The 15,680-nt window shown below is 32.5% G+C and overlaps 1 pseudogene; it reads right to left on the bottom strand.

Moving 5' to 3' along the window:
- Window positions 1-8,637, bottom strand: part of LOC127171278 (uncharacterized) — a 179,137-nt pseudogene extending 170,500 nt beyond the window's left edge.
- Window positions 8,638-15,680: the final 7,043 nt, after the last annotated feature.

Here is a 15,680-nt window from a genome sequence, read left to right as displayed (position 1 = left end):
AAATAAGATAAGATACTGCATTCTGTATCATAGAATTAAATAATCTTTTACAGAAATACTAGACCTGAGAACAGTCTCTGTATCTTCACTCTTATAATCTAATGGCTGATTCACAGACCCGTCACTCATAGACACATAGCTGGACTCTGGTTCTGATCTCTTCTGCTGAAATAAACTATAGCAGAGAGAGAATAAATTGACTCCTTTGAATTACCATATTTAACAACGTAACTCTTCATATATTATTTAAAAAATCATTTAAAAAAAGTAATTCATCTATTAGCAATGTATAAGAAGAATTTCTCACTTATTATAGAAAATACTTATAGACACTATTTTGGTAATATGAAATGCTATAATAATATTTTTATATAAAAATGTACCTGAGATCAGTCTTTGTATCTTCACTCTTAAATTTTATTATACAACCCATAGACGTGTCACTCCTTATAGACACACCGCTGGGCTCTGCTTCTGATCTCTTCTGCCGAACTGAACTATAACAGAAAAATAAAGTGAATCCTTTGTATAACCATATTTAACAAAGTACATCTTCATATATGTGACTCTGGACCATAAAACCAGTCTTAAGTTGCTGGGGTTTATTTGTAGCAGTAGTCAAAAATACATTGTATGGGTCAAAATTAACGCTTTTTTTTTATGCCAAAAATCATCAGGAAATTAAGTAAAGATCATGTTCCATGAAGATATTTTGTAAAATTCCTACTGTAAATATATCAAAACTTAATTTTTGATTAGCAAAATGCATTAAGAACTTCATTTGGACAACTTTAAAGGTGATTTTCTCAATATTTACATTTTTGGAAACCCTCAGATTCTATATATTCAAATAGTTGTATCTCTGCCATATATTGTCCATAACCATACATCAATGGAAAGCTTATTTAGCTTATTTGATTATGTATAAATCTCAATTTCAAAAAATTTACCCTTATGACTGGTTCTGTGGTCGAGGGTCACATATTATTTAAACAATCATTTTGAATGAATGAATGAATGAATGAATGAATGAATGAATGATCGCATTAAATTATCGCATTTATATAGCGCTTTCATTGTGTATTGCTATACACCCAAAGCACTTTACAATCATATAGGGGGATCTCTCCTCAACCACCACCAGTGTGCAGCATCCACTTGGATGATGCGACGGCAGCCACAGGACAACGGCGCCAGTGCGCTCACCACACACCAGCTAGTGATAGAGCCAATTCAGTGAATGGAGATTATTAGGAAATTTTAAAAATTTTAAAAAGCACTTTAAAAAGAAAAGCATTTTAAAAAGAATTTTAAAAAGAATTTTAAAAAGCACTTCAGGATAATTTCAATTACACTATTTTATTACACCTGTATATCTTCATATAACAATCACTTTAAAAATCACTTAAAGATTATTTAATTTAAACTTTTATTATAAAAGATGTTAAACAGAACAGAGTGCTTTCACAAATGTGTCTCTCTGTATAACACTATACATGTTAAAATATCAGGTAAAGATATTTAAAGATAAAGATAACACTATTTTGAACATAAAATTACATGCTATTACAATATTTTTATATAAAAATGTACCTGAGATCTGTCATTGTGTCTTCACTCATAAATACTATTAAACGACCCATAGATGTGTCACTCCTCATAGACACACAGCTGGACTCTGCTTCTGATCTCTTATGCTGAAATGAACTACAACAAAACAGATTTAGTCCCTTATGATAATAATCATTTTATTTTAAGGTCTCTAAGTATTTCTCAACAAAAACTCTCTATGGGGAAGCTTTTTGTAAAACTAAGTCTTAATATTAACTTCTTTAAATTTAAATTTTTAACCTCTAGACACAAAAAAAAAATGGGGACTCATATCTACCTATCTACCTCATATCTATCATTTAAGGTGATTTTATACAGTGTTTATTCAAAGTACCTGCATCCTGGAGAAAAATCTTCATCTGTGGATGTTTGTGTGTTACCCATGATGAAACAGAATCTGATCTCCAGCACTGACTCTGTATGGAAAAGACAAACTAACACGATGGGCCTGTTTACATCTGGTCACCTCAAGTGCTTTCTTTGATCGGGTATCTCTCCGATCGTGAAAAGATGGTGTAAATGCCCTCTTTCAAGACAGATTTAAATCCGATCGCTCAAAAGGAGGTGCACTGAAAAAAAGTGTTTCATTGGATCAAAGTAAAAATTTTGCGTCAACTTGTTACATCTAATTACTTTACTTTTTATCAACGTTAAATTTTTACTTTGAAAAGAATTAACTATCCATTACTTAGCCAAAGCAAAAAGTATCTTTGAATCAAGTAAAGTTTTTAAGTTTAATAAAATCTTAAATTATACTTTGTCGTAATGTTTTCTCTTTGTATTAACTTAATTATTTTACTTTACATCCAACCAAATACAACTCAAAATATAAATGTAATACAAATAAATTTATTTACTTTCAGAATCTGTAATTTTATCATCAAAGATGAATGACTTCAAGCATCAAACTTCTGACAATTTATTTTCTCATAATACAATTTTTTGTACAATGTGTACAGTATCCTCATACCAATAAACAATATAAACATCATAAACTTGACAATTTTTATCATAATCTCTACCATGTGTATAGTATTGTTATAAAAACATACTGTATAACAGTTTTTAGTATCCATATACATAGACACACTGGATAAAATGTAGATTCACCATAAGAATCAGTTATCGTTTCACCGAGAAACATGCAATCTTTCCATGAACAGTCACTTAGAAAACTGGTTTAAAATGGGCAGTGTAAAACCAAACACTTTTAATAAAATACCTACCAAATTAGCCAATGGTAAAAATAAAAAATAAATTACAAAAAATTATTTTCACCTTCATGGAATAGTTTACCCCAAAATGAAACTTATCTCAATTATCTCAAACTTATCAAAATTGTCATAAAATGTCTCTGAACCAAATTTAATTAAAGTTAAATACTTGAATAGCTTAAGGATGAGTAAACAAAGAAAGAATTTTCATTTTTGGGTAAACTATTTAACAAACCCTAGATAACACAACTTATAGATAAAACAAATCAGGTTTAGTAAACAGTAGTACAGTTAACTTTGTATAAAAGGCTTTATACAGTCCAACATCTTCAAAGAAATTTACCATCAGCAGAACCCTGTAGCTGGGTCAAAGGAAACAAATGTACTCCTGCAGCTTTGAAGAGAGGTTCTGCACCCTTCGGCTCATCTGCTTACTCTCTATGTCCATGATTATTTTTTGAAAGGCCTCAAAGGTATATTTGAGTCCTTCAGGATATTTTAAGTTCAGTGCATAAATGTGTCCAAACATTATGGCACAAGCACATGCAACAGAGAGCAACTCATTTAGTACTTCCACACCGTCAGTGACAATGGAAATGTCCAGTGCACAACTAAGAGCATCACTTTCGCAGATTACAAAAAATGCCATGGTGGTCTTTTCAAATTCTCTCTCCGCTTCCTCCCTCTGGTCAGCCTAAAAACAAGAACAGAGAATAATTGAGGGACTTTGGAAGAAAAAAAATTATTATTATAATTTGTTATTATGGAGGTCAATGTAGAGCCCAAACATGTGTTGCAATTTTCATTAAGATATCTTCATTTGTGTTCAATGTAAAAATTAAATTTGTACGGTTTATTACAAGAGTAGAGTGAGTGATGACAAAATTTTCATTTTCGGATGAAGACGTACTTTTACACTCTCTTTGGCTTTGAAAATGCTTTTAAACACTTAAACACGTGTACATTCAAACACTCACATGTTGACCATTGTAGACAATTACAGAAATATTTGTTAAGTGCAGTACCACAATGGCCAATCAGTGGCAATTATCAATCTACTCAACAGTGTTGAAAATGCATTTTTGGGTGAACCAACCCCTTTTAAAGGAGTAGTTCACAGTCATGATTTACACGCCATCTTGTCATTTCAAACCTGTGTGAATTACCGTCCTCTGCAGAATTTTGAACAGTGTTGGTAACAGAACAGCACAGCCCCCATTCACTATTATTGTATGGACACAAAACCAATGCAAGTGAATGGGGGGCTCTTAACAACATTCTTCAAAATATATTCTTTTGTGTTCTGTGGAAGAAAGTCACACAGGCTGATGTGTAAATGATAAAACAATTACTTCAACTGCTTTAAAGCGATATGTCACTACCAAATCAAAATTTCCCTACGTTTTACTCACCCTCAAGGCTTGAGAAGACCTTTGCTAAAACCACAGAGCCGTGTCGAGCAGTTTTTTTGATCGACAGATGCACTATTTGAAGCTTCAAAAAGTCTACAATTCACTCCCATTCTACCTCTTGGAAGTAAAATGATATGTAGGATTATAACTTTGCCTGTATTGTTCTTCAAGAATATAACCATATTCAGATAGGATGCCTTGAGGGCGAGTAAAACATGGGGAAATGTTGATTTGGTAGTGAAATATAACTTTATGGCAAACATGGTTGGAGAAAATTTCAGTAGTTTGCATTGTCTACATTACCTGGTATTCTTTGATCAGACAGCTTGCATCTTCACCAAGGTACATGATCTCTTCTGATGCATATGTCCAGACTCTACAAAATGTTCAAGGTGTATTGTTTTTGTTAGACCAAAACACTACTAAATTGATTGCCACAAGCAATTTTTTTTCGCATGCAACCAATACCTGATCCATAACTTGAACGTTTTTTCATGGAGGACTCCACCTTTGCTCCTAATAACCTGGAGAAGCTGAGAGCTCTGTCTGTCCAAAGAGGCCATAATTCTCGATTGTAAATGTAGGGTCGTGATGCGCAAAAATTCGGCATTAATCTGTAAGAAAGAGAAACATAGACTTCAGGAAAAAAATGATTTCACTTTGAGAACTAGTTTTAAAAATACATATATACACAAAGCCAGTGGCGGCTACTGGTCTGTCAAATAGGGGAAGCTCATTTTCGGCCTACATCATAAAATTGTCTATTTATTTATTCACAAGAATGTGCCTTATTGTCAGTCACAATGCAAACAATCGTAAAAAAAAAAGCTTTAGTTTTATTATGCAAAATATGATGTATTTTTTCTTTTAGTCAGATGCTACTATATAGTATAAATATTTTGCAATTTAAATAAGGTTATTATGGAGATTTATTTATTTATTTATAAAGTATTTTAATAGAAATATAAGGTTTCATTATGTTATGTTAAAATTTTTCAAGATTACTATATATATATATATATATATATATATATATATATATATAATTTATAGTCATCCTCCATGTTAATATTTAATGTAGTAATCTATATATATATATTGATTACTACATTAAATATTAACATGAATGAATGAATGAACGATCTAAAAAAAATATTAAACTCTGTAAAAGTGAAACAAGGAATGTGGTGTATAATTGTGTGAAATGTATGATGAAAATCAAGCAATTTCGCCAAGCAAATATAAAGAAATAGGTTGCAGCAGTTTTTATTTCGACTGAACTTGAGAAATCCGCGATGGGACTGAGCGCGAATAGCTTCAGCGATTCCTTATAGTACAAAATCGCTGTCAGTCAAAAGGAGATGCAATCTTTCGACAGACCCTCCAATCATCACGCAGAAGCTCGGAGTCCAGGCCAGCCCACTCCTCATTTGCTCCTCATTCACCCCCAGAGACGCTGAGCGTCCGTGGGCGGGACATAATCGCAGCGTTTATCCAATGACCGTCTAGTTTCAAAGCACTGAAAAAAACGTTCAAAGCAGCCGCATTGAAGTCAATGGACGCTGGGCTTCAACGGGGAAATGCACTGTGATGCTACGGGAATGTATGAGAAGAAAATCAAGTCAGCCGACCTGCTTTATCTAACTGATTCTGAACGAACTCGTCTTTGAGATGAACGTTTTCTAACGCATTTTTAGTCAATAAAATGTTAGTACAATAGTACATAATTTGACCATTAATTTTGTGACATTATAGGGGAAGCTGAGCTTCCCTTGCAGTCTTAAAGAAATCGCCACTGCACAAAGCATTAAACAACAAAAGGTATAATTAAGGCACCCAAGACATTTTCAAAAACACTACATACTACAATCCCATGGTAAAAACTATGAAAATTCAGGATTAGTCACTTTACATTTTAACATTTTTAGATAAAGCAATAATTAAAAGGTGCAAATTACTTACGTTTTTCATGTGACTGGTTTATTCAAAACCTGTCATAATTGTTGTTCAGCTGTACCCCATCCTACAAAAGACAAAGAGAAATAACAAACTGGCTCACATAAAAGTAAACAGACGACTTCTTTACTGGGTAAGCTGGTCGACGCGATACGTTAAAATAAGTGTTTAGGCACATCACTAAAGACGTGTTTGGTTAAACTAACGTTATGTGTTAACATTAATCATAAATGAGAGACTATACATGTAAGGACAGCGAATACCTTGCGAACGCGAGCTTCATAATAAATCAATAAAAATCATCATCATAATAAAGCTTAATAACAACGTTAAGTCCATACAAAGCGTCTGAAGCGTGCATGTACATTATACATGACGGCGCCATCCATAAAGTACATGCACGCTGATGTATCGCACTCCAGCATACCCGAAACAGTATTTATACTACATTTCAATATCAATCCATCTCACCTCAAGCAGTTTACTTGTATTATTATTATTTTATTTCCACTCGGTTTAAAATGGTGATGAGGGAAACTTGTAAACCTTCTAGCAGAGTTAGAGCCGTCAAACTAGTAATACTAACTGTATGTAAAACAACAGTACAACATAATATTTTATGAAATCATATATGTATAATGTTAATAATAAGTCCAAACGTATGTATAAAATTACTTACCAATTTTCTTGATTCCCGTTTTACCACGCCGAGTTCATCCATGCGGTGTAACAAGATGGCGGAAAGCTGAACGTCGATACGCACGACCACGGATGACGTTAGAAGTCACGTGACAATGGAAACCAATATTTTTAATTTAATTTACAGAAATGTATTTACTTTACACTAACAAGACTTACTTTTAATTTAAATCAACCAAACTTTTTACATTACACTGATGGCTAGACAGAAAATCAAATGTTTTGAGTTAGCTCAAGTATAACAAATTCTTTAGAGTAATGACATGCCTTGTGCACTAAAAAAAAAGAAGAAGAAGAAAGTACTAGATTTCTAACCTAATTAAGCATGAAATGAAATTCAATAAGAAACGTAGTGCAGTAAAAAGTACAAAAAGTGCACCAGAAAAGTACTTTAAAGCAAAGTAAAAATACTCACTACTGTCCGCCTCTGGACCTAGTTTTATTATGCATAACCTCAGTTGCATATCATTTCCATGCATATTCCCATCCACATGTTTAACACCAACGGTACAAGACATTAAGGAAATATGAGATACAGACTAAAAATGCCATTTGTGCCATACACATTCATTTTTATTGCTATAAATCATCCAGTATTCTTATGTTTTAGAATAAATCTACCAAAATTGGACCAAAATTACACCAAAATTAGAATAACAAAACTGTTTAAAATAGTTCTCAGATAAATTTTTCAGAAAATAGTTCATCTCTAGAGTTGATTCTTTTCCACTGGCCAAATAGTACTTCAATTGTTTTAAACAAATAAAATCAAATTAAATTTATGAAGTTTTTTGATTATGTGAACATCTTTTAGCTATTTTTAGTGAAAACAGATAGGCCTATATTGCAGTGTACTTGCAAACTTGCAAATCTTACCGTTTTTTCCAGTTGTATCCTTAAAATATAGTGTTTTTTTGTTTGTTTGTTTGTTTGTTTTTTGTTTTGTTTTGTTTTTTTTAATAATGTTGTGGAGATGGCTTCACTAAGATATTATCATTGGTCCTGTTCAAACCGGGCAATGGACCGTTCGACCACCAAATCGAGCATGAGATCTGCAGTTTATTTTGAACTATCGTGCACTTATAACACTCTTCGCTGTCACTAAAACAGGAAAAAGTGATCAAGGGCAGCCACTACAAATGTCTAAATTCATATAATTTTTGTTTAACTTCTGCGTAATGACTTTGTCATTTTAGTGCTTAGCTCAATTTATAAGAAGGGAATATTTAATGTAAATGTGTATATCGAAAAAGAAACAGTTTAAAATCACTGTTTACTTGCTTTTCTCAGTCCGGGAAATAGAGTCCGTTACACATGGTCAAGAACTTCCAGTGTACATATTAAACTACGCCAAGTTTATTTTTTTATAAATCCCGATATGTGCGTCGAAAATTGCGTACGCATATTTCTATGCGCATTTTTGTGCATACACAACGTTTATAAATGAGACAGCAGGTATAAACAAACAATAATTCAGCTGAGAAAAACAGGATGATGAGACGCTGCCTTCACTCAGGCCTACACATATTAGTCGTGTGTTAACAAATGCCAAAATATACCACAGATAACACGAAATTCAAACCACGTGCATTTGCTTACAAAAAAAAAACATTAAAACATATTTAAAAAAAAAAAAAAAAAAAAAAAAAAACACTTTGCTCACCTTATTTACATTAAGATTCACAAAATCCACCGCCTTTCTAGCTACACAAAGCCGAGACTTAGCTTAACTCTGAACATTTGCTTTCATTTTCTTTTTGTGACACGAAAAACAATGATAGCATCACTTCCCGCACAGCTCTGGCTACTGGGAATGTGCACATCAATCTAACATTATTTTTGTCACACTGTACAACAATAATACTGTTTTTGTATTATAGTAAGGGCTAAGTTTAGGGTTGGGGTAGGTGTAGACGTTAGTAAAACACAATCTACTAAGTAGAACATTTCATTTAATTGTTAGTTTCCGGCCTGAGACGTATCCCCTCTAGCCATTTTTCCTTTTTTTATTTTTTATTTACCATATCAGAAATACACAGATAAATATTAGAACATGAACATATGGTGGATACAATAAACATTAAAAGCTAATTAAATAGGTAGAAAAAAATAATTAATTAAAATTGTTAATGAATTAAATTAAATGAATAGAAAAAGACAAATAAATCAGTCATACAATTATACAGTCACTTTACAATCATAAAAGTTACAAATTATTTCAGATTTTTTTTATAAGACTGGGTGTTCTTATGGCTTTTCTGTTAGAGGAGATTCTTTGAAGTGATGAGTAAAGTAAAAGTAAATCAGATGTGAATAGGTTTGAAGTTAAGGCATCATCTAGCTCCCTACGTTAACTGCAGAAATGTTACATAGATGAAAGAATACAAGAAGTAAAGATGCTGAAATTTGAAATCAGAATTGTTTAGTATAAGGACAGACAAATAATAAATGTGAGAGCGATTCTTCCTCTTCCTGGCAAAAAGAGCAGAGTGGAGAAAAATTTTGAATGAATGTACTGTTAAATATTTGTTGCAGGTATAATAATGATGAAAAATCTTAGAATGAACTTCTTTTATTTTATTATTAAACAAAAATGTGTTTGGCCTTGTCCATACCTTCTGAAAATTAACATTTGGATAAAGTGCCAACCACTTCCCATGCATTAAGAGATGAAGCGTTAGTAGAAGTAACACATTTTCTCAAAAATTAGTTTGTACACTTATTATCCATAATATTAACCCCTTAAATAAATAGTTGAGGGATAATTAAATTAAAATTACAATATGTTTTATAAGACTTCATTAAAAATAATAACTTATTATTTGTAAGAATAGTATAGTCCCGTTTTAAAGCTTTTATTCCATATTTATTAATAACATCAACATAAGCATATAAATCTTCATTGTTGCTTATTAAATCTGAGATAAACACAACAGCCTTAGAAAACCAATCAGGGAAGAAAAACGATTTACGAGCTGATAAAACATACTGATTATTCGGGAAAAATTATGTTTAAAGATTAGCTTCTATGAGTCTAATGTTTCCACATATTTTGAAAATAAATGTAAGAATTCAGAACCAAACCGAATTCCCGTTGAAACTATTTTTTGTGCCAGTTTATTTTTAAAATTTGGTTTAAAAAAAAAAATCTAAGACATTCAACCATCCCTTTGAATATGGCTGTGTTAGGGATTTTCTATTGATGGGTTTCACCTTATTTTTCCATAGTAATTTAAAGTTAAGGGAATCAATAGATTTACGTGTCAGAGTCAATGTAAAGGGGCATAGAAGGATTAACAAATCGTGAAATACCTTCAGCTTTCATCGCCATAAATTGTAAGATCTCTTTGTAACCACAAACTGAATATAAGTTTGGCAGAATCTAATTTAGAATGAAAATTCAAAGAAATTTGTTCCAAGGCTGATTTACAGATATAAATACCAAGACATTTAACAACATCTTTTAATAAAATTCTATCAACAGAGGTTACATTAGAATCATGGATAAACATTATTTCACTTTTTTTGTATTAACTACTAATCCAGAGGCTTTTGAAAAAATGTTTAAACTTTGAATTATCAGATTTACTTGACATTGATTCTTTAAATCTTAAAAAAAAAAAAAATGCATGTATCATCAGCCAGTTGACTTATGATTATTTTTTTCTGTCCAATTAGAATTATCAAAGCACAGCTAACAGCATTAACACAGCTATTAATATCATTAAACAGGAATAAAATTATTACCAAAACCTAAATTAACTAAAGCTTTCAAAATAAAATTAAGTTTAAAAAAAAAAAAAAAAAAGAATAAGGGCATCATTACTAATCAAATCAGAATTAATCTAAAATAAGGTGAATGTTATTGGAAATGTGTCGATTTCTCATAAAACCAAACTGTGTTTCTGAAATTACTTCTTCTAGACATTGTTTGAGACATTGTTTTTTGTCTAAATGGTTCCATAAAGAACTTTTAACATCTGAAGAACCTTTCTGTTTTACAAAAGGTTCTTTGTGGCGAAGAAGGTTCTTAAGATTATAAAAAGGTAAGAAAGAGATGGTTCTTTAAAGAACCTTTGACTGAATGGTTCTTTGTGGAACCAAAAATGGTTCTTCTATGGCATCACTTGAAGAACATTTTGAAGCACCTTTATTTTTAAGATTGTAGGTCTCCAATTCTAAAATTCTCTCAATATCTAAATTATGAATGTCTTTATTTGGCTTTTGAATTAAAACAAACCTTGCTTCATAGTTAGTTCTCACTGATCTATGCACTCTTTTAAAGTCTCAAAAAGCAAGTCCTTAATGTGTTTCCAGAAAACCTTATAAAATTCAAAAAGCCAGGTGATTTATTAACAGGGGACTTTATCATCACGCCATTCAATTCTTTCATTGTAAGTGGCACATCACAAATTGATTTATTACATTCCGAAATTTGAGGAATAAAGAGAGTTACTTTATCAAAAAAAAAAAAAAAAAAAAAAATCAGGTTATCAAATGCAGAAGATAATTTTTGATGAAAATTAAAAACAAATTCAGACATCTGTTTTACAAGAAGAAATAGAGAACTGACCTTTGTTTTTTCAAGATTAAAGTAGTAAGCTAAAAAAAATTGTCTGCCAAATTCAAGCCATTTGACTCTAGATCTTATAAAAGCTCCCTTTGCTTTTTCAAGACAAAGAGAATTTAAGTCCTCTTGTAAAGAAAAAAAGCCTGTTTCGATCTTCTGAGAGCTGTTTATTTAAAAGATCAGAAATATTTTTAAGTAGAATTGCATTTTTTTTTTTTCTATTTTAGTAAAAAGTTTTTTACTAAAATAAATTGAATGTTCTGCACTGTAAAATCCAACAGTTTATCTTACTTAGATATAATTAGTTATCTTTACTTAGTTGCTATACTTACTAGGTTTCATTAAGTTACAGCTACTTTCAAGGCTAATAAAACAGTTTACTTGCCGTTTTGAGTGACACTTACTTAAAATATTCAAGTAACCACAAAGGAACCAATAACATTAATACACCAGTGAGAGGCAGCGGTGCACTAAAATGTTGCTGATGTGCAACATAACAATAGAAGAAGAAAATAAAAAAAAATAAAAAGTTTTTGAGGTGGGGCCATTTTTAGCCTTAGACTTTTTACTCATTTCCTCCACTTTGAAAGTCATCTTTTTCTAGTTGCATTCAGTCATTTCCCAAAGTCATCTTGAATGTTAAATTGTCAAAACAACTGAAAAATTTGAGAGAACATCACGTAAACTGACAGCAGTAAGAATCATTAAGAAGAAGGGAACTGTTTAATTTCCAGTAGCCAGGGTTATACATTCTAGAATTTTTTGGCTTCAGTATTAAATGAATACCACAATGATCAGTTAGTGGTGACTGCAAGAGACAGACGTCAAAGATGAAATCAGAGGAACAGAGACTAGCCATAAATCAATGCGAGAATTTTGAGTTCGATCTTAAACAAGTAAATGAGGTGAAACAAGGATACTGAAATCTAAATGCATCGATCAAATCTAGAGATTGACAGAAACCAAATGACCAGATTAGTAGTATTTTGACATTGTCTTGGAGGATATCGGTCTTGAGAATCATTAGAGGCTTCATTAAAATCTAATTCAATAATCAAGCAAGCAGAGGGGAACTTACGCCGTTTTTCAAGAACAAGCAAAGAAATCTCTTACATCAGAGTAGCATTCATATCAGACCTATTAAAACCATATACATTAACTAAGATAAAATAAGATTCATTCATTGGTAACACAACCATTAACCATCTTCCTTCTGATGAAGACAAGAAATCAATAACTGATCCATTGAAATTTTTACAGAATAAAACAGCGACACCTTCTGCACGGCGAGTCTCATGACAAAATAAAATCTTATTACCCCACTGAGTTTGCCAAAATTTCTCATCCTCCTGAGATGAGTTTCTTACATGAAAAAAATAACAGCAAAAAAAAAAAAAAAAAAAAAACATATCCCGGTTAAAAGATTTATAAAATAAAAATGCATATTTTCACTCAATTAAATCTTGTATCCCCGAACATTAAGTGGAAAAACAAGAAATACTTAACATTAGTCAACAAAGTAAACTAAACAGACAAACAATTAGCCTATAAAAATTAGAAATAGGCAAGAATAAGAAAAAAAGAAACTAACAAGTTTGAACTTGCTCACAATACAAAGGCAATCATGGCTTATTTTTTATACTAAAAAAGCAGTGTTCTCTTGAACCGACAGTTCCACATAGTCTTGTCAACGATTCCTCTTGAAGTTTGCCTTTTTTTCTCTCAATCGCAGCCAAAAGAATAGAGTTTGATACATCGTCATTCAATGCATGCGATTTCTTTCAGGTAAAATTATCCTGCTTAGGGCCCCCAGATGTACAGGGCCGGCCCTGATAATACTTCAGATAACAATGAAGTAAAACTGAGCTTTGCTCACTTTCACTCACGAGCTACAGGTATCAGCGTGTTAACACGGCGCCATCTTGTGCGTCCCCCAGTGAGTTTCTTCCATAAATAGCTATGAGTTTCTTCTTCCTCCTCTAGAATTTGTGGCAGCCTAAATGCATCAGTGTATTGCTGCCCTCCTCAGGTCATCTTAATACACCTCTTAACATTTAAATCCTTGAGTAAAGTCCAGTCATGTGCAAGAAATTAATAATGACTTTCACCGACTCATAATCCTTTGGGCTAATGATAGATTTCACAGAAATGTTTGTAACTCCACATTCAGATAAGTCTTTCTGCATGATGAATGGCCACATTCTTGTCCACATCTACCATCTGGATGTTTTCCAATCCTTGCTAACCCATAGTTCAGTGCACAGTGGCCCAACCTTAGTATAGTTAGAGTTATAGTAGAATTTCCTCACTGTTGGCTGAGAAATAATAATGTCTGCCTTTATGTCCTTCATTCCATTCTTTTTGCCACAATATTATTGTTCCTTTTTAGATAATACTTTTACACCCAACTCTACTTTACTTCTATTTACAGCCTTTCTTGGCATTTCATCTGCCTCTTCATTCCTCTGGATGCTTATATGAGCTGGGCTGGCACCCAAAGAAATCCCACTATATTCCCCATTTTAATAACTTGATTTAATGTTACTAATAACTCTACAATTAAGTCTGACCTGGCTTCACTTTTCCTCCCCTTTAATGCCATTAAAGCTGCAGCTGAGTCTGAGCAAATGACTCCTTTCCCCGTCCGATGAGTTTGATCTACTGGTCATTATGAATGAACGATTACAGGCATTCAACTAGCATAGTATTAAGACACATCAGATCAAACTCCAAGCAAACCAAACTCTTTCATGCCGAAAACTCTGCTCATATTTTCTGCATAATGATGCATTTAACAATTAATGACCAAACGGATGTTTATAAAAGTTTACATTGCTGTTGCAGATGAAATGTAACCCAGATAACATTAAATAAATATTTTTTATCAGGTCCTAGATGCACGACAACCATAAACACACACAGAAACAGACAAAACCACAGCTAATTTGCTGTAAAATATGAATATATTTGGCGTCTTGTAAATGGCTTTGGAGCTTCTGATTTTGGTGCCTGATTTTTTGTTTAAAAAAATAATGAATTCTAAAAAAATAATATAACAATAACAAAAAAGAAACAAGCAAAAATTGCTTACCTTGCAGTTCGATGAGCCAAATGAAGTGAGATTCAGGATCTGAAGAAACTACGCATCTGTTCACCTAACAATACAGCAAAATAAATGACAAAATAATGAGTCTATATGCAGATTTTGCTGAGTTTATCGATGGGACAAAATCTGGGAGAGGAAGAAAAAGGTAATTACCAAACACTCAGACCGACCACAATGTTCTTGGACAAACTGTTTTTATCTGAAAATGTTCAAAGAGGTGTGCAATAAAGTATTGAAATTAAAAAAAAAAAAAAGAAAGAAAAAAAAAAGAAAAAAAAAAAAAAAAAAAAACATTATTTTAAATTGCAATAATATTACACAATATTTTCACATTTTGTTAAAGGGGTCATCGGATGCCCCTTTTTCACAAGTTGATATGATTCTTTAGGGTCTTAATGAAAAGTCTCTAATATAATTTGGTTAAAAATTCTCAATGGTTGTGTAAAACAACACCCTTTTTACCTTGCCAAAATCAGCTCTGCAAAAATCATCTAATTCTGGTCGAGGCTGCTTTAAATGCAAATGAGCTCTGCTCGCCCCGCCCCTCTCTTCTCTCTGTGGAGTGACGAGCATGTTTACTTTAGCTGTGTTTAGCCGCTAAACTTGCTAACTAGCACATTATTAAGAAAGGTGATCGCAAAGATTCATAAAAAAAAAACTATACTCACTTCTGCTGTAAGTGAAGCTGGATCATGAATGATTCGCGTGAACATAGACGGATATATGTAGATCGGGAGGTGCATTCCCTTCACAAACAAACGTAATCCACTGCATCTTCAGTGGCTCAGATGTCGGGAGTAAATGACAACCACTATGTTCATTATTACATCCAGCAACACAACACCTCAGTCGCTCAATTCTTGTCTAACTGCTAATGGAGGTCTGACTGTTACAACTGATCTGAGGTAAAACGCTCATGTCAATCAACTATTGTGGGAGTGGCCTCCGTGGGTGTGACGGAACACCGACAGGCATCTGAGAATGGCTCGATTTGAAAAAGGGGATATTATTTTTACAGATTAATTAAAAACCACTGCATGGATTTTGATCATTATAGGGTAGATTTGTACATACACTGACAACACACATTAATGTTCAAACAACATGAAAAA

Source organism: Labeo rohita, chromosome 9 (genome assembly GCF_022985175.1).
Source record: "Labeo rohita strain BAU-BD-2019 chromosome 9, IGBB_LRoh.1.0, whole genome shotgun sequence".
NCBI classification, from domain to species: domain Eukaryota; kingdom Metazoa; phylum Chordata; class Actinopteri; order Cypriniformes; family Cyprinidae; genus Labeo; species Labeo rohita.
The sequence above is the reverse complement of the archived record's forward strand: the minus strand, read 5'-3'. Positions and strand labels throughout refer to the sequence as shown.